This window comes from Lasioglossum baleicum, chromosome 9 (genome assembly GCF_051020765.1).
Source record: "Lasioglossum baleicum chromosome 9, iyLasBale1, whole genome shotgun sequence".
In the NCBI taxonomy this organism is placed as follows: Eukaryota; Metazoa; Arthropoda; class Insecta; order Hymenoptera; family Halictidae; genus Lasioglossum; species Lasioglossum baleicum.
This window is the reverse complement of record NC_134937.1, coordinates 11,423,700-11,446,696: the sequence shown is the minus strand read 5'-3', so window position 1 is coordinate 11,446,696 and position 22,997 is coordinate 11,423,700. Positions and strand designations below refer to the sequence as shown.

Here is a 22,997-nt window from a genome sequence, read left to right as displayed (position 1 = left end):
GAGGTGGCATGTATTTTTGTGCGAAGTCTTGCTTATTGGAAATTTTATTTATGAAGGATAAATTCTGATCGTTGTGAATGGTTTGGCTGTGGAGACGTGCTGTAGTATTGTAGTGGGAGGTGACTTCTCTGGAATTTTTTGTCACCGAGAAAAAATGAGAAAAGTGTCACCGGACGACAGCGGGTCCTGCTGTTTTATGATGGCGACCACCCACGGCTTCAAACGAACTGAAAACCCTCTGTTGAACGTGACAAATCTTCCAGAGATCCTCTCTATCCCATAAATCCTTTGGCTACTCTAACAGAATCCGTAATTCTTCGATACTTAATGGCCCTTTCGGAATCAATGATTAATTGCCCCCGGGATTTTTTGATAAATTTTTCTGTTACAATTCCTGCCGTCAGTGAAATGTTGTCCCCGATAAAATAAGTTCGATTTGTATCAACGTATACATTTCTTTGAGCAATGCGGAAATTAATTCCACCGGCTGAAAGACTTTGTTTCATCTGAAATGACAGAAATGAAACTCGTAAGAATGATTAATACATGAACTGTAGACATTTCCCAACGCTGTGAATGGAGCAGAAAATACATAGATAACTGACTAGCGTACGTGTTATTAAGAGGCTAAGAAAACAGTTCAAATAACCGAGAGATTCGCGTGTCCGATTCTACTCGAATAATCCCGAGCATTTTAATCAGCCGGTAAAATAATATTTCGCTTTGAGAAAGTCAACCTATGTCCCCATACACGTTTCATACGATTACTTGTTTAAACTTCCGGATGAAGCTCTTGGATATTGATTCTATCCAACGTGTAGTATTTAAATAAAACTCGGCACGCCGCTTCTCATCTACGACCAGCGCAGAGCACGATGGAAAAGTGCATGGTACCGGAGTGTCTTTTAATTAATGCTTTTTACGTCTCTGAAATATTCATTTTTGCGATGTACCTTGTACAAATAAAGAGAATTCACTAGGATCGCTAGAATTTCAACGAGACCGTGCCAGACTGAACGACTGTGTGATGTCGTTGCATTGATATCATTTTTATGATATTCCCTGACACTGTATCACGTAATCCTTTTCATCTAAATAGTCTCGGACGTTCTATAAAAATGTTCAAAAATATGATATAAATATTGTAATGCCATTAAATATCTAAAGCTTCGTGGGAACGTCAATTTAGATTTTTCGAGATTGAAAGAGAATTTTCTTTGACTAAGGGTATCGTTGATTTTTTAGGAAATTCTGTATTTTATCAAATATGTCAAGCTTCAAAAAATAATTTTCTCCAGCACAGCATTTTGCGAAAATTTCGAATCCACCAACCCCCGTCGAATTCAGCTACAGAATTCGTTTCACGCCCCCGCGAGGGCTGAGTTCATCGATTTGGGCGCTCAGTCTGTTGGAGGGGAAGGGGTGGTTAGTATGCAACCCTCGAGTTCGTCGCCAGTGTTATGCAATCCGTGTGCACGCGTCCCCACACGAACGCGAGCTTCTTTACGGGAAAGCTAACCCAGGGAACATATTTCTTCCTCGGGATTGTGATCGAGCCTTCAAACTTTATGCTCGAACAGAAAAATTCTCGTGAAAATAACAATCTAATCTCACGTTGTAAAATACTCACGACCATGTTACAGTATTATGCAGGAATAAGTTTGACGAACTCGCCATTGTTCAATCGTCCGAGTTACTTTCAAATCTCGAGACGTCATATTCGATCTGAAAAAATTTGCCTCGAAAAATTGCCATTAATAAAAACAATCGAGGTGGACAAACGTGTTCAAAAAATTCATACACAAATATTCTACTCAGTGACAGTAATAACGAGACTGCGGAATTTCAAATAACAATTTCTTGCGTTTAAACATTGCGTTCATTTTCTGAATAATTTTAATCATAAAATCGGTGACAAGATTTCTCCTCTGAATAATTTTAATCATAAAATCGTGACATGATTTCCTTTCTGGATAATTTTAATCATAAAATCGGTGACAAGATTTCTTCTCTGAATAATTTTAATCATACAAACGTGACATGATTTCCATTCTGGATAATTTTAATCATAAAATCGGTGACAAGATTTCTTCTCTGAATAATTTTAATCATAAAAACGTGACATGATTTCATTTCTGGATAATTTTAATCATAAAATCGGTGACAAGATTTCTTCTCTGAATAATTTTAATCATAAAAACGTGACATGATTTTCTTTCTGGATAATTTTAATCATAAAAATCATGAAATCGAGAACAAGACCGCAACGATCGTTTCCGGCACCAACAGGTGACTACAAAGGTAACCGATGCCGGAAGTCGATCGGATTTCCGGTTTCTCGAACATTCGACCATCTTCATCGACTGTTATAATACCGAAGCGAGGTCCGCGCGTACAACTGGAAGTCTAAGTTGGCGAAGTGCATCAGAACGAACGACGACGGGAAGAGTATCGCAGCGTGGCAAGTTCGCGAAGAATTTTTTATGAGATCCGGGGCGCGGACTTAACGTCAGCCATAATGGAGCTTGTAATATCTTCGCGACAGGCGGTGTTGCGTTCCTTTAACTTCCGCGGAAGTTAACGTTGGCTGGTGTATAGCACTGGTGACTTTATCGCGTTTACGTCCACTGTCGACGTCGTCGTCGTCGTCATTGGAGGAGAAGGACTACGCACAGTCTATATTACCGTAGTCGCGAGACAGCACATGCTCCGAGGTTCGCACATTTCACCTAGCAATTACGTGCAAATGAAAATGTTGTTGTCCGTGGACAGCTATGGTAGATGAAACTTCAACAGCTTCGTCAGACAATTTTCTAAAATACCAGGACGGATACCCCCCCGGAAAATAAAGTCCTGTAGAACGTTTTCATTTCGACTCATAGAACGGACCGTGCCGAGAATGCGCTCGGGGACGCCGTCGCCATTTATGGCGATCTTAAACCTGCGGATAAGGTTGTTTGAGCGTCGTGCATCAATTACTTTGTCGGTACACTTTCTTCAAACTTGTTCCTGAATAAAACCTGTTTGCACCGCTTCGTTTGTACAAACAGCTTTACTTCAGTGATTGTCCCAAGTAACAGTAATTTACATCGAAAGCTAATTTGTTTACGATGGTACATGTTTGCACAAACCGAGAAAGCTCCAAACCACGTTCACGATGTCAAGCTTCCTCAAAACCATTGTTCCAAGTGAGAACAATAAATGAAATCGTCCGGAGCAAATTCGTTTATGATACGTGGCACGTGTTTGCACAAACTGATCCAACTCCAAACCACGTTTAAGATTTGTGTAAAGGAGTGAGGCTAGTACCATTGTCCCATGCGAGACAATAATTTAAATTATCGAATCAGTTCGTTTACGATACGTGGCACAAGTTTGCGCAAACCGAGCCAGCTCCAAACCACGTTCAAGATTTCTGTAAAGGAGTGAGGCTAGTACCATTGTCCCAAGTGAAAACAATAATTTAAATCATCGAATTAGTTCGTTTACGATACGTGACACAAGTTTACGCAAACCGAGCCAACTCCAAACCACGTCCAAGATATGAGATTCATTCAAGATGTCAGAAAACGATAATTCAACTGGTCGACGTGATTTTTTGAGACACGTGGTCAGGTGTTTGCGGAAACCAAGCGCACTAGACGGGCTCGTAAAGATGCCCATGGTCGATCCGAAAGAAACAGCTTGGTGCACTTACCGCGTAGTAGCCCGTTAAGGCTGATTTACGCCCGGCCAGTTTCGGAAGTCCTAATTGCCGCAACGCTGGTTAGTTTGACGCAAGTATCGCGCACCCTTGTTCTCGGATAGTGTATGGAAGTTCCGTAACTGAAATGTTTCGCCAGCACGCGTACCATCCGCGTGCAGCCCGGCTATTATATTGTTAGGTTCGAGCGTTGCCTCCGGGAAACTATAGGCAGCGGCGGTATTCGCGACGCGAATATTCGAAGATCAGGCTCGCACGTTGCTTCCGGCACCTCGGGATTCTCGAATCATCCTTCTAATACGCGTCTGGCATCGACGGTTGAAATATCGAGGTGACTGGAACTCGGTTTCCCATTCCACTGCGGCGAGATATTCAAAGGAGGAGTTGACTTATTGCCCCGACTGATGCCATCTTTTAGCTCCCCGTCCCGAGGGGACGTGCATCATCTTTTTTCCCCCGGTTTACATCATCGGGGAATCGTCGAGGAACTTCGAGACATCGATTGTCGCGGATGACGGGAAGCTGGACCGAGAGATACACACAAAAGCAGCCGGAAATCTGTTTAGGAAATTTTGAAGAAAAGTTTTTTTCCTCGAACCTCTTCGCAATTCTTCGTGTCCACTGTCCATCTTCGTTGACCCGAATTTCACCGGTGCCAAGCATTGCCCCCTGGGGCCACGCGTGCTCCTCTCCAAACTCCAGAAAATCCACGATACCTCAAAGATCCTCGAAAATGCGGATTTCCCTGGCGGATGCATCTCCGGAGTCGCGTCCCAGATGAATCGACGCGTCAGTGCATGCATCCTTTCGGCTGGTGAGTTTCGCAGGTGAGCCTCGCAGGGTACGACATCCCGACGAGCAAACGAATCGTTAAAGAGGCTCGGGATCCGGCTCATCAAAGGAATTAGCCGAAAGCAATTAGCGTTTAGGCGAAGGAGGTGGAGAGGGTACGAGGCTGATCCTTTCAGCGGCGCCGCAGACTAGAATTCCCCGGAGAGTTTCCGCGAGTTCTGCGGCTAAGCAACCGCCGAACAGCGTCTTAACAAGGCAGCTACTCAGCGAAATTAGAATCCGAGCGAGCGATCGCTCGAACTTGCCTCTGTTCGGCCTCGTTTAACCATCCCGCCGTTGCGTTGGATTCGTTAGCGGCGCAACGAACGAAGCGGGAGGGGTTCCCAGAACCCCCCCGGGTTCGTTTCATGGATCCGCGATCCACCCCTAAGAGCGATCTCGTCTTTACACACGGATTCTAAGCCAAGACGACCCGCGACCCGAAGAAACGAGAAACGCGGCTGAATGGGACGCGCGCTAAGGAAACCTTGCGGGAGACAGCCGAAAAGCCTAATAACAGGAACTAGGTGACGAACCTCTGCACGTTCGGGTACACTCCGTACTGAAAGTTGGCTGTTCCTAATTATTAGGCTGCGGAGTTTATGCATTTACAGTAAATCCTCATTTACTGTCCGGGGTCGCCTGTGCGATCACTGTCCAGTGCCTATCCACTCCACGATGATTAATCTCGGCTCGGGTATATTGGTGTGAACACTACTACATTGACACCATCAATCGAATATTCAAACTTCCTAATTTTCATTAATTATTTATGGGACTTTCACTAACCTATTTCTGGCATTTTTATGATTAAAATGACACCAAACACGATATAATTTCAACTGTATTTAGTGGTTTAATCGACGGTGAAAGTTTCGAACAGACAGACAAGAAAACGTAGTAAAATGCCAGAAATATGTTAGTGAAAGTCCCATAAAAAAATATATAATGAAAAATAAAGCATTACATTGGGAGAACACGCAGGACATTAAACTGTGCCGGCGACGACGACACGCCTCGGCCACGCGATCCGTATTTCATTCTGTCCTTCTCCATGTTCGGCTCTCTATTCAAGTCTCGGCGCGGTAGACGCAGTCATAAAAAAATAGTGTCTCTATACGATCACTCTCTGTGCAGAACACGGCTGTTGGACAGTAAATGAGGATTTACCGTATAACGAATAAAATGAGTAGGTACAATTTGAAACAGTACGAAGATTGAAAGAATTTCAGGATCGGTGCACCTCCAGATAGGTGGAGATCTGTTAAAAAAAATTAACCACAAAGTTGACCTTGACCCTTTTCTCAAGATCAAACAAGTTTTTCTCAGGTCAATCGTTTTTTCTCCTAAAAACCAATTTTAAAGTTTCGTAAACTATTTTATTCCATACAAGTACAGGGTGTCCCAAAATGTACAAACGTGGAGGGTTGATTCTACATGAAACGTGTCTGGAACGGATTTGGAATAATTGTTCTTTGAAGAACGCCCGAGGTTTCTATTTTTGTAAGGGAATGTACAATTCATTACGTGAGACGTTGGTAATCAGGATCTTCCTACTATGTAGCTTCTCTTTTGATGTCTTCGGTTTAGGGGTTGAGGTTGTGGAAGAGAACGGTGGTTAAGGGATAGGATTGTTGAAATTGTTTGCAAGGAGTTTCGATACGGTCCTTGGACCGGCGAATGAGAAAGCGTAATTAGTGGGATTGATTTGTTGCGGTACTTTAATACCGAGTTGCTAACAAACTTCTTATTTCAATGATCTGAATAATAGTAGAAAGCACTTCAGTAATGCTTTTACTTGAAATAGGTGCTTCAGATAAGATTCAGCTATGCTGTGGCAGCTTGTAGTTTATAATTATTTGAGTTTACACGAGCAGACCAAATTTATTAGCAGTAGTTTACAAGTGTTTCACGTCATTTGAAGCGAGATCTCTCATCTAAAAATTCGTATACAGGGTGTCCCAGCTAACTTGATCACCTTGAACATCTTTGTTGTTTTTAAAAAAAAATTACATAAAAACAAAAATTTGATGGAATTTTATGAGCCCCATTTTACCATTCAACTTTGTCCTTCAAACATTTGACGTATCTTTCAAAACAACAAGGATATTCAAGGTGGTCAAGTTAGCTGGGACACCCTGTAGACATCAATTGTTCAGTAGCAAAAATACTAAATATATTCTCCTCGATCAATACAGTTGGTTGAATCAGTTCGAATATGTTTAACGGTCTTTCACAAGCAGGTTTAGAGTATCGCCAGTCATTTTCATTTGTCTCCGAGCATCGAGAGCAGCTGGCTTCCGAAACAAAAGTTTGCAAAATCCCTGATAAAGATTCTAATTAAAATAATTTCATTCCACGTTTGCGCGAAGTGGAAGTGACTCTGTCCCTGATTGCACGGCGATTGTTAGTCCCCTCTCTCCTCTCTCCGTATAATCTATGCTCGAGATAGGCATTCATATGAAGCGGAGAGTTGCAATTCAAATGAATGCAGATGTCCTCAAAGAAAAGGATGCGCAATTAATAGGAGAGGCTCGCAGGAGCTCGCGGGAAAGCTTTCGCTCTCTTTCTCCCTCCCCCCCCCTGACGGTGCTTTAATGAAAGATTGTCTCGAAACCCAGGTAAATAGCCGACGCGAAAAGAGGTTCAAGAATACAGAGGACCGTCCGCTTTTGTTGACAAAATGTCGCACGCTTCAGAGAGCCGTGCGGAAGAAAGCGATTCCTTTACGCTCAAACGCGCCTTCGAACAGGACACGCGCACAGAAAGTCTCTGCAAACCGTTCTCTCCTCTCCTTTCCTCGTCCCACTCTCCCCGGTAAAGCAGTATTGTGACATTTTAATGGAACCCGAGAGTAGAATCGATGTACAGCTCGCGTCAGCCTCCAGCAAACCGAAATTGTATCCTTTGCCGAACGCGCGCCACCTTAAGCCGAGTACACACACTCGCGGAACGCTCAACCGCGAATTGAAGCCAAACATACAGCCCCAATCACGTAAATATCCCATACAATATAAGTTATGCATTGCACATACAACTTTATATTTATTGTTACGGTAAAGTGAAAAATTATTACATTATTATAGTAAAATTATACAGGGTGTCCCAAAATTCCTTCAACAGCCGGAAATGGGAGGTTCCTGAGATCATTTGAAGCAATATTTTCCTTTGCAAAAATGTTATCCGCGGCTTTGTTTAGGAGTTATTCACGAAAAACACGGACCAATCAGAGCGCGAACTAGACGCGAGTTGGTGCAGTCGGCCAATAGACTCGCGCTCTGATTGGTCCGTGTTTTTCGTTAATAACTCCTAAACAAAGCCGCGTATAACATTTTTGCGAAGGAAAATATTGCTTCAAATGATCTCAGGAACGTTCCATTTCCGGCTGGTGAAGGAATTATGGGATACCCTGTATAAATTATTGTTTTATATAATTGTTGTATGTGAGGAAGCACAATAAATATTTCTACTAAAAAATTTTTTCGTGTTACGTTATTGGTGCACGTGAAAAATTGGTGGAGGTAGATTTTCGTGTGAATGGGGCTTCAGGTCGGGAACAAGGGTCGCGTACAAAGCGACCCATGTTTCGAGCATGCGTTGGCACGCGTGTGCATAAAAGAGACGTACTGCACACGTATTCATTTGCATAGTTATTCATTTGCATAATGCACGCCGACGTGCTCCCGCACGCACACTCCTCTGTTATTCATTCGCGCATGTTATTTACTGTTTTTACAAGCCGAGGAGGATTCGGCCGACATAAGTATATCACCGACAGACTCCGCCTAATTAAATGACATTTCGAACAATTTTCGTGTGCGCCACATTTCATTCGCGTAATTCTGTTCTGCACGCTGTCTCGCTGTAATTGAACCGAAAGTTTCTATGTAAATGATGAGTTTTATGAAATAATTCACAGGAGAGTGGGTTTATACAAATATTTTATTTTCGAGCAGACACTAGCCGATGTATTATAAATGTAAATTTACATTTTTATGATGGAGTGTCAGGAGTCCAAGGTAAAGCTGAGTTTTTTCTCTACGGCGTATTAAATATGTAGCTGGGAACGAATGAAATTCTTTTTCGAAATTCTGATATGAAATCTGATTATCAATTATCGCAGGTTGTGAAAAAATTATGTACGATTTTATTTTGGAAGTATTCGTTAAATCCGTCTATAGAAGAATTCTCTGAACATTTCAACATTTGTTTAGCTGGTGGCATAACAAATTTTTCCTACGTCTGACTAAATCAAGACTTGCATCACTGTTTTCACAAAAATTTACGATATAAAAATTCTAAAAAAATGTGAACATGTGCAAATATGTGACATCCATAATCTGACAGTTCACTTAAAAACAGTGAAATCAATTTTACGCACTTCGTTGTTTAAAGTCATAGTAGAATGCATAATTTTCAGAGAATCTGTGACATTCTTCTGCGAAACTGTTTGAATAATTCAAAATTGGGTACGTTGCATTTAATAAAACTTTCGAGCAAGGAAGGTAAGCAACAAAACGTGTTATAATTTATAGCATTCCACGTAAATCTGCAGCGTTCGACTAATGATCACTGATCCCTCACTCAACATTAATCCTCACGCATTGAGCAGCCGGAGCAAAGCGCAGTGATTTAAATGTTGGATAGACCTCCTAAAATCTTGGCTAATTTAAAATTACCATAATTCTGACGACGCGATTAGGCCAGCTGCCGTCAAAGCGAGTCCAAAGGGAATCGCGGGTGGAACGTCGCTGCGGCTCGTTTCCTCGAGTGCCGCAGTTTCGGCATCGAGTCTTATTTCCGCAGACTTTTCCTCCTCGCGAAATTGATTCGTGGTTGCGCACAGAGAGTTCGGCACACGATTTGCGAGAGCCGAGGAACTTGGCGAGCTTGAAAGCACAGAAACCGACAGGAAGGGAGAGAAGAGCGAGAGAGAATTAGAGAGAGTCGGAGTACCGGCGAGATGGAAACGACTTCCGGTCGGCACGACCAAAGGAAAAAACTTTTTATCCCCGGCAGGAGATATATACGGGAATACTGTCTTCTTCGACCGGCGATCCACACAACTCCCATAACTACTTCCTGCTTTGTTTGCTCGCGGCGAGGAACCCAGCATCCGCGGTTCTTTAAGAAACACTTCGACGATGGAACGCGGGCCCGTTTAATATCGGATGATATGAAGTAGACTTCAAAGGCGCATTATTTTTTTTTATGGTATTTAAAGTTTGCCGAAGAATTATGCGGGGGAATATGCGCGGCGAGTTTGCGGACTCCTTCGGATTTTCGTGTCGCGCAGGAGGGACGATGGACGGCCATTTTGGAATATTTTGTCTTTATGAAAATTCTGAGATGTAGCTGAAGCTTGCATACATGTCCTTGGGAAGTATAAAAAGTTTTCCTTCATTATTTACTTGAGGAAAAAATTCGAATATTTCAGAAGGTCTTAAGGGGTGTTCGTCTTACATGCAGGGTATTTCACCTAACTTGACCACCTTGAATATCTTTGCTGTGTTTAAAGATACGTCAAATGTCTGCAGGACAAAGCTTACGGTAAAATGGGGCTTCCTAAGATACCAAAACAATTTTTGTTTTTATGTAATTTTTTTTAGAGATATGAAGGTCACCTTCATTTTTTTAATGGAATGAGATATTTTTTAATACATCAATCGATGCAGCTGGACATTCGTTATAAAAAGGTACTAACCTATGTATGTCGAAAAGATAGTAGTTCAGGAGATATTTCAATTTAAATAAATCTAAGACACCATTACTGTCGTACTAGTAATACGGTACTCAAGTAATGAAACGCTAACGTCTTAGTTTTTTTCAACTTTGTCCTTCAGACGTTTGACGTATCTTCAAAAACAACAAATATATTCAAGGTGGTCAAGTTAGGTGAAATATCCTATAGAGAGAGATACGTAAATATAACTCCGCAATTTTCCACGGTATCAACATTCGAAAAATCGCGAGATCAAGTCAAGACTTGCATCTACATACTCCCGAAGAAGAAAAATTCTTGCTCCACCAGTTACCGATGCAAAAAATTCCGAAACTAAAATATACTGTAGAATACACGCAGTTAGCTCAAGGTATGCTCTACGCCGATAAACACGGTGCTCTGAATTTCCATAGTAAATCGAAGCGGAATGATCCGCGGGTCAAACTACTGAACAGTAGTTGCATTGTAAATAATTTACCTGCGATACCGTAAGTAACAAACATCCGCGCGATATATTGGCAGAGCGGTGTTTAAACAACTCGCTCGCTTGGAACCAATCTCTTTGAATCAATACAGAGTATATGTATAGAAACAGAGCGAGCGTATATTCGCGGACAGATTCTCGGGGCACATCGTATCGTGCGCACAGAGAGCGAGAGAGGCAGAACAGTAATTCATTGGAGCGTGGCTTTCAATCAAACGTGTCCGTTCAACTCGCAAATCTGAGAAAACTGGCCGACGCATGTGTAGCCACTCTATAACGCTCGGACTCTCTCCTCTGTATCTCGATCGAGATGTACTTCGACCGGAGTAATTCAAACGGAGTATCAAACAGTATCGCGCCCGTTATCCGTTCCCCGGAATCGGCGATTACGCGCAATGAACATTTGCATGATTGTGGTCTCGGTGCGGAGCGTGGGTGGGCATCGTTGCACAAGAGCCGACGTGACCAACGAGAAACGATCACGGTTTAATTATTAGGAACGAGCGCGACTCCTGGAACGCCGTACGGAAAATCCACGTTGCTCCCCGCATTCCCCGAGCATTCATTTCCGGGCAAAGAATCGGAGAAATTCGGAGATAGTCGGAGTTGGTCAAGAATATTCTGCCACTGGGATACACGAATTAGTGCTTTCGGTCCGGATTGTTCTGGAAGTAGATCTGTTAATGAAATTATGGAAATTGGATGAAAACTTACATTTTGGGTAACAACATTAATATACATATTGTCAAAGTAAAACACTTCACTTACAGAAATAATATAAGTGAATACAATAATATAGAATACTGTAATAAGTTATTACTAATAACACAACAAGAGAGAGAGAGAGAGAGAGAGGGAGAGAATGCAATAATACAATAACAATACAAGTGAATGTCCGTTAACTCTAAATATGTAAGTTGCAATCTTTGAAAAAAGACTGAGTACTAAGGCAAGCACCAATATTTGGCTTTCACTTCATTTGAATATTTTAGAATCAATTATTTTAATCAAACTTCTGTGGCTGACTAATCGTAGACCATCACCATTGATTTCACTAAAATTCAAAAACGTTCTCCAATCAAAACAACCCCGAGAAATCCTCCCGCTCTGCCACAAAATAAAATCTCTCCACTGTAAACCCATTTCCTCGCATCGCCGGCACTCTCCACCACAAATGCCGCCATATCACCCCCATAATCCAAAAAATAGAGTGGTCCAGGAAGAAAGGAGTTTCCTTGGCGTAAGAATAAGCAAGAAGTATCAAGGACGAGCAAGGACAAGCGTCCCGGGTCTCGAGGAAGGTGAACGCGCTCATTTCGGAGAACGTTGATGGTTATTCGTCGGGCGACCGGGCTCTCGGGGGATGGAAAAGCGGGTCGAGGGATCCCGGCTATCCCAGAGGAAAGTTGCGTCCAGAAGCTAGGGGTGGGATCACGGTCGAACGGGCAAAGGTACGAACAGGGAGCGTCGCGGATCCGAAACGAGCAGACTTCGCGGCCAGAAGCCAAAAGCTCGGAAACTCCGTGAGTTACGGCGGCCGCTTATTGGCCCGAAACTGTGTCGGCGCTCCAATTTTTTCCAACCCCTTCCCTGCCCTTTTACGCTCCCCGTGCCACGTCCACCCTCGGTTGCCCATTTTTATCGGCCGCGATATATCTTCCGGCTAGGCGAGATTCGGCGTTTTATAGCAATCTGCAGGCTGTTGTCCGTTCGAGCGTCGTTTCCGCCGCAATCGACCACCCCACCAACCCTCCCCCCCCGCCATCTCGGCAAATATTAGGTTGCCCGGATGCCCTCGAGCACGTTTTCTGCAAATTTGATTTTTTAAAGCTCTGCGACCGCCACTGTGCCGGCTCCTTGGAACTGGGTTGCGGAATTTTTCTCTTTGCTGTCCGAGTCTCTTCGAGATTCTTTTTCTGTGTTTCAAGTGTGCAGGTTTAAAGACCCTTTCTGTTCAAAGTTTCACTTGTAAAAAGTTAGCTACTTTCATCAAGTTTCTCCTGCTTGTTAAATTTGCTTATATTCCATAAATTATGAAATATTTAAATACTGTCTGAGTAAATTCGTTTCATATCCATAAAATGAAAAGAATGGGTTAATAAAATTAGTATTGACATCCATGATTCAGATTTAGATATTTATGAATTTTATTATCGTTTCTGTTACAGGCACCGACTCCAAGGCAATTCGAATAGTACCCAGGTAAAAAGCAATTATTAAAGATATAATAAAATAGATAAAAAAAAGTATTCAAAAACCACGCTTATATTAAAGTATACTAAAAAGGAGAAAATAAATTTTTCCTGATTCTTCATAAATACCGAACCCAGTTAAATGATTAATCATATTTTTCCACAAAACTTTAAGCAATTAGTTCAAAATTTCTTCTATTATAAAATTAGTGTCGGGATTGATATAGAAAAGCTAATATAAATTTAAACAAAATCATGACATTAGTGACTATAAAAATAAAAGCGTGGAGCGCTAAACTATATTGACGTGATCTTCGTAATGTTTAAATTTATATTAAATTGTTCTATCTATTCCGGCACTAATTTTATAACAGGAGAAAAAAAACTTTGATCTAATTGCTTTTGTGGGGGAAAATATTATTAATCATTTAACTGGTTTCGGTATTTTATGGAGAACCAGGAAAAAAATTATTTAGTTTTCTAAAGTTTCTAAAAGTTTCTTTTATATATTTTATATTCTACTTTTATTGTCATCGGAAACAAGTGTGTGCAAAATTTCAGCGAGATCGGACTATGGGAAGAGATTTAAAATTCGATTACAAGATTTGACAAATACAACAGCAACACGGCAAGTTAATATAAGCGTGGTGAAAAAATAGATAGAAGTACCTTGTAGAAAAATACTGCGGCCACGAATAGGCCATAACTCTTTCAAGTAGATTAGGTCGCCAGTCAGACCGCAGAAACAATATCTGGTTAGACGGTGGCGTCAAGTTTCCTCTGATCGGATAAGTGGAAGAACTCTGTCTGCGGTCGGGCAAGCAAGATGGAGTACCTGCTCGGTTAGACGAGTAGAATTTTACACACTGTCTCGTCCCGGTACGAAGATTAAGGTCCTCTGTGGCCGGACGAGTAGATTAAGGTCCGTACTTGGCCAACGGCAAGTAGAACGAGATCCGAGCGAGATTGAGCGAGAATTGGATAAGGGACTATTTCTATTCAACCAGTGGAAATACATTTAGTCCCGAGCCAAACAAATAGAGCATCGCGTGGTCGCATTACGGCAAAGTGGATTTGAACCCTCCCTCCCGTCGTACGGGTAGAAGCACGCGCCTTAATACATAATCACACGCGATATACTGTGTACGTCGAGAGCTACGGCGAAGATGGAATATTCTCGTTTCGGAACGGTAATTGCCGCAAGCTTTCGCTCGGTAATTTCGGGGATTCCGATGGTCGGTGGCTTTTTCTGTGGCCACGGAAGATCGGTCACCGTTACGATCAACGTTAGAAATCATGCTGATGCATAGACTGCGGATGTTTGTATAAATAGAATAGAACATGCGCGACACAGGAAAAATTCGCAACATCAAAGCAACCTCTAAAAAAGTTTATTTGCACACTCGTAATCGGCAGGCGTGAATCTACAAGATAAAAATTCTATTCTGCGAGCAAAAACAAAAGGAAAAAATCTCGTCGGCCGTCCCTGACATTTTACAAAAATCGGAGCATTGTCCCGCGAGAATAATAATTTGAGACGGCACTCGAACGGTAGAAATCGATGCGATAGGCTGTCAGAAGGGTCGTCGATCGTCCCTGTCCTCGACCACGATATTTAAACGGTTCGTCGGGCGCATCGGAGCGTGGGCGTCGCGACGCGCTGCAACGCGATGCAAGCGCGGCTTTTGTCTCTCCGCGGTCGCAAAGTCGAAGCAGCTCTCAGGCAGTCTGGTCCGATGGGCTTGCACAAAGGACGCAGAGAACATCCGCGTTTGAAGGAGGGCCGGCAGAATGGCGGAGCAGTATCGCGGCCGTTTGTCGCGCTACGTCGTCGACGAACGTCGAACCACTAAACAGAGACAGAAAACGACAGAGAGAGAGAGAGAGAGAGAAAGCGTTCGGTGTACAGGCGACGCTCGGAAAAACGGCGAGGAAATCGCGTCGAACGAGTATACACAGCGTCGCGAAAGCGCCGAACCGGCCGCGAGAAGGTAAATGTACTGTGCACAAGATAAAGAGCTCGACGCACGCGCCTCTCTCGCATCGCTCTTTCGATTTATTATACTTGCGAGACCCCGGGGACGCTGCATTAGTGACACGTGGATGGAGATTCGCCGCAAACCCCGTGAAAATATCGCTTCAGCACGAAAACTTCCCGGCTGAAGCGATTAAACTTCCGATCCTCAGTGATTCAGACTGTATTCGACTTCTGGAATCTCTCTGTCACCTGTCTTAATTTACCACGTTTTTATTAGCTTGCTTTCTTGTCTGTCTGTCTGTCTGTTTGTTTGTTTGTTCGGTATACATTTTGCAATTGATTTTAAACTAACTTCCCGATGAGCTAGAGACTTGTAATTTTAAACATTGCTCAGAACTGGATGACAATGCAATGTTAAAAAGAATTTTTAAAAAGCCTATGCGTTTAGGAGATATAAATTATTAATAAATTTAACCGTTACACCCCCCGCGCGTGACGTAGTACGTCATCGCGTTCAGCGTCCCCACTCTACTACGTGTTCCCACTCTGACTCATCCCCACTCCACTGACCCGCTGTGCATTGGTGCGCAAGATAATACATGGTAAGGAGTGTAAGAGTAACTGCCGTTGAGAAAACTCGCACAACAGTTCATATCATTTGCAGTGCAATAAAATTGTTAGTGATTTAGGTGTTCATGCATCAATTACCATACCCCTTAAGAAAAAAACCGTATAAAAATAAATAGAAATTAAACGTGTTATTCAAAACTTGTGTTACTATTGTTGTTATGAAGTACTTATTTGAGAAGTATTTTGTGCCTGGGAACTGTCATCTTTGGTGAAAACGTAACTCAAATATAAAAATATATAATTTGCATTGAATACAAGGGTCTAAAGGTCTAAAGGATTATTTTATCTCTGAATTCATTGTATGAATTAACTATAAAGAAATGGAAGCTCGAACAAACACCTGTAGTCTAGTAATTCTCGAATAAGTAAATGAATGGATCAGGTTTTGCAGATCGACTAATATAAAATTTTCAGCAAGTATTTCTGACCAGTGTTGCCGCAAACAGAATTCCATTTCCATAAACTGGATTCACAATTAGTTTTCGGCTAAATAATAAGATTTATCCGATTAACGAGACCAGCCACTAATAATTTCGATGACATCTCCCGGTTGAAAACATTGAAATAGAGGCCGGCCGCGGTTCGGGTGTCGATTATTCGCAATAAATGGAGAAACGCAGGCCGCGTTAACGCGCCAGAGAGGACCCCTCTCCGAAAACGCCATTAACACGCTCTCCCGCCTCATCACCCCATGGAATTTATTTATTTATTTGTCCGCGGCTCCCGCAATCCTAGGGGCCACTAATGAGTTCGCGGTATTTGCGTAATTAACGCATCGTCGGCCGAACGGCCGTCTCTTTTCGCGATGGTCCGCCGGTCGCATGATTATTCTGATATATATTCATGTACGAAGCACACGAATCGAGAACCGTGGATGATACAAGGAATAATTTTCTACCCGAACTATCTCGCAACGTGTGTTGTCAATAATATCGTGCAGAGTTTCTAATTAATATAATTTGCGAGTATAGGAGCTGCAAGTTGATTTAATTTCGTTCCGGAAAATTGTTAATATCCCTTCACGGTGTAATTACAAATATTTAATGTCTAAGGATCTATTAAGACTTTACGGATTCTTGAGCAGGGAATTGCAATCTGGAATAAATTAGTTGATAGAAGTTTTAACAATTTTTTCCACTTGAACTGGAAGAGTTAGAGGAATGAATCTTGTGTAGAAATGTTCTACGGAGTCTTCTGCAGAAGATGATATTTGTTCTTATGACATTGCAAACATCGTAGCAAGTGTAAACTGTGTTTCAAGCTAGCGAGACACTCGTCACGTTTCATAATCCGTGGAAACGGTCGAGGAGCATGAATTATACAACGAAGCGAATCAAATATTCCTGCTGGGCGAAAGAAAGGACAGACATCACGGTAAGACGCGAGTGCCTCTTGGAAAACTTGCCGAGAAAGGAAATGGCGAACTGCATTATCCTTCATTCCATTTTCTTTTACTAGGTCCAACTCTGAAAATTAGAAAAATTATTTACAACGAATTCAAAAGTGCAAGGTGGCGAGTTGTATTTTTTACTCGAACAATCTACCTTCCCGCGTACACTGCCAGTGATTTCACGTCGATATCTACAGTGCTTGAGGAGTTAGAATGTTTCAAAGAGAGGAATGAGCGTCGAGATCTACGATACCGCGGAAATTCATGAAAATGCGGCGGCAGGGCGTGCAAAAATGTGATCGCTCTCGTCGCTGCACGGACTGTGAAGCATGTTCGCGGATTTTCGCGGCAGGAAAGGCGATATTTCAAATTCAAGCGAGCGTGTCAGGCTTTCCACGATGTCCCAAAGTGATCTTCTCGATGCCATCCCGCGGGACGCGCCTTGTCGGAAGCATTGTTTGTAAATCACCGAAACAGAAGGAAACGCGGCCGCGGCTGCTGGAAGAATTATGCGCGATAAATCCCGCAAATAGATGTCGGCCGCGCAGGAGAGATTACTTTAGCCATGAACTGTTCCGCGTCGCCTTTTATTTCGCGGTTGAACGCCTCTCTCTCTCTTTTCATCATTCGCTCTCCCGAAGAAAAACCTCGTGCCAGAGTTTCGGTCGGCTATCCTCGGAGTGGGGGAAAAAACGAGGCGCAAATCCGTCCCCGCGATAAATTCTCGCCGCAGCTTAGCTGGAGGATCGAGGATCAACGGCGACGGTGTCATGGATCTTTCCCTTCCGCGCGGAGATCGATGCGCGGAGCCAATCGGCCTGAAAAACGTGCTTCATGTGGATGGGAGAACGATGAAATGCGGAACATGACTTGGTTTTACAAAATGGCAACTTTACATCAGTTTTATGCTATTTTATATTATGCAATGACTGCCTGGAATTGATGCACAATTTTTTACTGTATTTTTTTTTACAATCTAGCACTAAATGACAGGTTTCATATTTTTATCATTTCACAATTATTGAAATTATGAAGCTGCTTACATACAGTGGCCCACAAAAGTGTTCGTACGCCCTTTAAAACAGAATAACTATTTTATAATTGTACCAAACGATCTGATGTATTGTAAGCAATTAGAAGCATTGGTTTACTAAATGATGTGCAAAAAATATTTTCCGATAATTGTAATTTACAAGGTTACATGCAAAAATAAAAAAGACATTTCTTAAAACTTCTTTATTTGGGCCCTTAACGAAAATTTAAAAGCCATTCTGTTTTACAGGGCGTACGAACACTTTTGTGGGCCACTGTACATCTTTAACCAGGCACACATTGTAATAAAAATTGCACGAAATCTAAATAAATAGGGCCTTGTCAATTTTATAAGCTACAACATCTTAAATGCTTTTCACAGCTGACCAATAAATTCCAGGCTGTTCAGAAAAACAAATTGCAAGAAACACACCGATCAAAAATGTTTCTCAAAACTATCAAAAAAGAAACTTTGCAATTAAAGCACCTGTCTCTGCTTCGCGAAGAGTCCTACGAAAGTCAACATCCATCAGCACGCAAGATCAGTATCGCAACAGTAATTTCGCGCGACGTCCCAGTGGAGGGGGTAGTCGTGCGGACAAGCAATCGCTCGGCTCCGAAATCAAGATCGAAAATGACCGTCGTAAAGCTGTAGGGGTCGTCGATTCGGCTGTAGTCCCACCCCGTGTCCCCCCGCCCCTCGGCCACCTCTCGCGGACAATTCAATCCGAAGATTAAACAGTCGATTACAATTTCAAGCGGGGCTCGTTCGAAATTAATTTGGCCGGGAGCCAAAATCGTCCGCCGGTAAACATATTAGGTCGCGTCCCGTGACTAACGGCTGCAACGCGCGACGGCCCGCCTCGCGGCGAGAATAAAAGAACGATGGGACCGGCAATTTCCATTATGAGTTCACGTGCCGTCGACGGAAGTTCATAAAGCTCGGCGCGCACCGCTACGAAACAGGGATTCCCCGCTCTGTCCGAGATTACAGAATAATCAACATACTTCGTTTGCCGTGTTACGATGCTGCTCCCTGCTGCTTCTGCTGTTACTGTTACTGCTGGAAACTGCCACGCGTTCTACCGTGTAATATCCCGCGATATATACTTCGCCCATTATTTTCTAAATACTTTACGTTCCTCACCTGTACACACCGATCTGCCCTTGGATACTTCTGTAGCTAAATAGAAACTTTACGAGTCTTATGGATATTTTTACCACGCTTATATTAGCTTGCCGAATTGTCGTTGTTGTATGTGTCAAATCTTGTAGTCGAATTTTAAACAACTTCCCGATGAGCTAGAGACTTGAAACTTTAAACATAGCTCAGAACTGGATGACAATGCAATATTAAAAAAGAAATTTAAAAGAAAACTGTGCATTCAGGAGAAAAAAAATTTAATATTACCATCACACCTCGCCGCGCGACGCTCGGTAGTACGTCATCGCGTTCAGCGATCCCTACTCCGCGCGCCAGCGCTCCCTACTCCACTACGCGTTCCCACTCCGACGCATCCCCACTCCACTGACTCATTTCGCACCGAAGGAGCTCAGTCAGTGTGGTGTTCCGTTCATTCAGTTCCATTTCAATCAATTTTGGACTCCATCAAGGAACGTCGTCTCTCGGAGTAATCCCCTCATTCTATCTCGCATATTTCCATATCTCGCGTTTCTATATCTTACTATTTCATACTAGTATTACTATATCTTGCGTTCCATTTAAAAAAGACTAAAAAGTAGAAAATAAAACATATATAAAAAAATCTTTTGGAAAACCACGCCAAGGAGAAAAAGGAGAAAATAATTTTTGTAGACATTACTGACTATAAATAAAAAATTTCTAATTTGGAATTGTCCGCCGAAGAAGACTCACAGTATTGTTCGATATGTTTTAAAAATGTTCAATATCCATTTATTATTTTTGAACACAATTTCGTAAATTGTTTTTGGAATATTGATGTCGTAAATATGTTTGAAATTAGACGATTGTGTACTTTCACCGAATTCGTACTGCTGCGAAAGATTTCTGGCCGCAACAGTCGTAAAGAATTGATTATTGGAAGATTATTTATTAGTGCAGAGGTTGCGGCGGGAATGTTATTAAATTTTGCTCAAGTAATTCGTTGAACGTGTCCAACACTGTGCCATGCAGTCGTAACGCATGGAATCCGCACTGCCGTTAATCTACTGCGCTCATATTTATACGGTGTTGCCCCACCGCAATACTCTGATTTCAATCCGCTTTGTGTACTACGAGTGTTCCGAAAATACCATTGAATATTTCTGAAGTGCTGTGAACTATATATCAACTCTACTATATCACTATGTACGTGCATCAAATTATCTATCAATTGGTTCCGTTTAAGCGAAGATCTGAGAAATGGTTGGTACGTGCCACTGAATATCAATATATTATCTTCCAATTAGTAGGTTTTGAAATTAGAGTTGATTTACATTCTGTTAGCTTACATGCATCTGTTTGTACTCGTATGCACATTACCATATTTCTTGTTTGATCTGTGATTGATGTGCACTACTTGTCTGATCAATCGTCGATTCGTGCTACTTGCTTGACGAATGTTCCATCTCTACTACTTGCAGGAGCAGTGCAGGAACCATGTTAGCTATCTCATTAGTCGATTGCGGATCTTACGCAGTTAGGACACGAATTGGCGAGTGAAATTTTGAAGAGATTTACAATATCGACATATTATTTGCAACTCGTTAAACAATCTTGTATTCCTCGTATTACTTGTACCTTGTCAATGATCTGATACATATCTGATCAATTGCAGATTGACACTACTTGCCTTGAATAGCAAAATCGTACCACTCGCCTGACAACGACAAATTAATACTATGTACTTGCCTGACCAGTAATGAACAGACACTATGTGTCCAATAGTCGACAATTTACAGTCCTTGTCTGATCAGTGGTGGACTGATACTACTTGTCAAGCAACAGCAAACTGATATCACTTGCCTGACAGCGCACAAATTAACACTCTCTGGATGATCAGTGGCAGGTTCGTACCACTAACTCTGCTAGAAAGGTCCCAGTACACAAAAATTATAATCTTCCTATTTACAACAATGGGAATTAAATTTCACTTGAAATCAGTCAGAAAAATCCTATTCGTCGCCCAACCACGGCAATCGTACCTACCCTCTCCTCGGCATCCCTCTGCACCGACCTTAAATCGACCAATTCCTCCCTCCACGGTCAATTCCCATTTCTCCATCGAGACCAACATCGACGATAGTTTCCCCGGATCGCGATAAACCATCGTTGGGTAACCGTTCTCCTGCGAAGGCTTTCAATACTAATCCCCGCGTAAATACGCATTACGGCGAAGTGAATTTAAATCGAACGTCGCGGACATCCCTGCCGATAGAAACGAGAGTCCAAGAGTGAGAGCGAGAGAGAGAGAGAGCGAACCCGAGAGAGAATCAGAAAGAGAGAGAGAGAAGCTAGAAAAATGGGGAAGGGAAACAAAGGTAGCGGCGAGGGTGGGTATCGACATCGCCTCGATTCCGGCACACAAAGGAAACAGAAAAATGTCCGAGCGACGGAACGCGCCGATAAAGGGTGCACGGTAGAACGAGCCGATGCACTCGGCCGAGTGCATCCGGCCGCGCGTGTTATCGGCTCGCCAGCAGGACAATCCACAGACCTATGTCTACGGGGGTGGCAGAGGGTGCAAGGGGGCTGTAAGGGTCGCGATCCCGCCGCGAGATAATCGGCCATCGACGATGACACCGGACTGAAACCGGTTGTCGCAAACCGACTGGACGATCCCGCTGCATCCGACCCGACCGGGTCCTCGCAGGTTCTCCAGGATGTCTTAATTCCGTGTAATGCGATCTGCAGCGCGATTGCGGCCAATTGCGGCGCGCCTCCCCGTCTGATTATGGCTGTTGTTGGACTCGACTCCGAATCTTGATGGAAATGCGGTCATCCACATCTCGGGAACGACCGGTCTTTATTGCAGCTCCGGATAAACGGTCTGTGCATCTTCACGCGAAATTGCGATTTGATTTGTGGACTATTTACGGGCTTCAGAAAATTTATTTGTGTACACTTTTTCCCAGGAAAGGCGAATGTTCCGTTTACGTCCGTGCTCAGAATTGGATGAAATTTTGGGAAAATAGGTTCTTGTTTGACTAAAATGATCATTGTCAGAAGGATTTTTGGCGACTCGAGAAAAAATTTTTTACTATTTCAATGTCACTCCTGTATTTTGAGGCCGGCCCTCTCCACCTCCCCTACCACCTAATCCTAACTAATTCTGATCGCATAATCTTCCCATTGTAGATATTCAATTAATTGGTTTAACAATTGAAATTTTGAATTCATTTTATATTAATTTCCAGAATACATATTTAATATCTCTAATTAATTGCAAAAGTGGATCATCACCAGCTTTGTTGACCTCATAGCGCCATAAAAATTCACACAGGTGGTCTATGATTGAATCATCCTTAATGCCACCTCTACTTAGACTCTAGATTGACATTAAAACAGTAAAAAAATTGGTCGGTAAGAGAGAGGTAGGGACTGACATAGAAATAGTAAGAATGTTTTTTCGATTCGCCAATAATCCTTGTGACAATCACATCATTTTAGTCAAAAAAGAACTTATTCCCAAAATTTCACCCAATTCACACAGCAAGGAACACAGCCGAAAATTTATTTGTGTACACTTTCTCCCAGAAAAATTGAATATGGGACTGTTTCTTTAAGTATGTTGAGACTTGACATTTTTATAAGCAGAAAAGGCTGGTCTTCCTTGCGAAACGTGCCACTTGGCTGAAGTAGAACACAAGCAGACGCGAAAATGTTTCATCGTTTTTCCTTGGGCCGCCTATTTGCTGGAAAACCGGCGAAAAGCATGTTCCCGGTACGGCTGATGGACATTTCACTGGCAACATGCTCTCCGGCCATTTTTTTATCTGAGATTTTTCGCTCGGACTCCGTGCCAGAGCATCCGCTATTAAATTTTGTAAAAATCTACTCCGTCCCAAACTGTAC

At 42.6% G+C, this 22,997-nt stretch overlaps 1 protein-coding gene across 4 annotated transcripts in view; it reads left to right on the top strand.

Moving 5' to 3' along the window:
• LOC143212132 (uncharacterized) overlaps positions 1-22,997 on the top strand; it is a 272,339-nt gene that overhangs the window by 216,041 nt on the left and 33,301 nt on the right. For 3 of the 4 annotated variants that reach the window (XM_076430549.1, XM_076430550.1, XM_076430547.1), the window contains one exon: positions 12,909-12,942. The exons of the other annotated variant lie outside the window; for it this stretch is intronic. The gene's annotated coding sequence lies outside the window, so the exon portion shown is untranslated. The remainder of the gene's footprint in view (positions 1-12,908; positions 12,943-22,997) is intronic. 4 annotated transcript variants of the gene reach the window in all.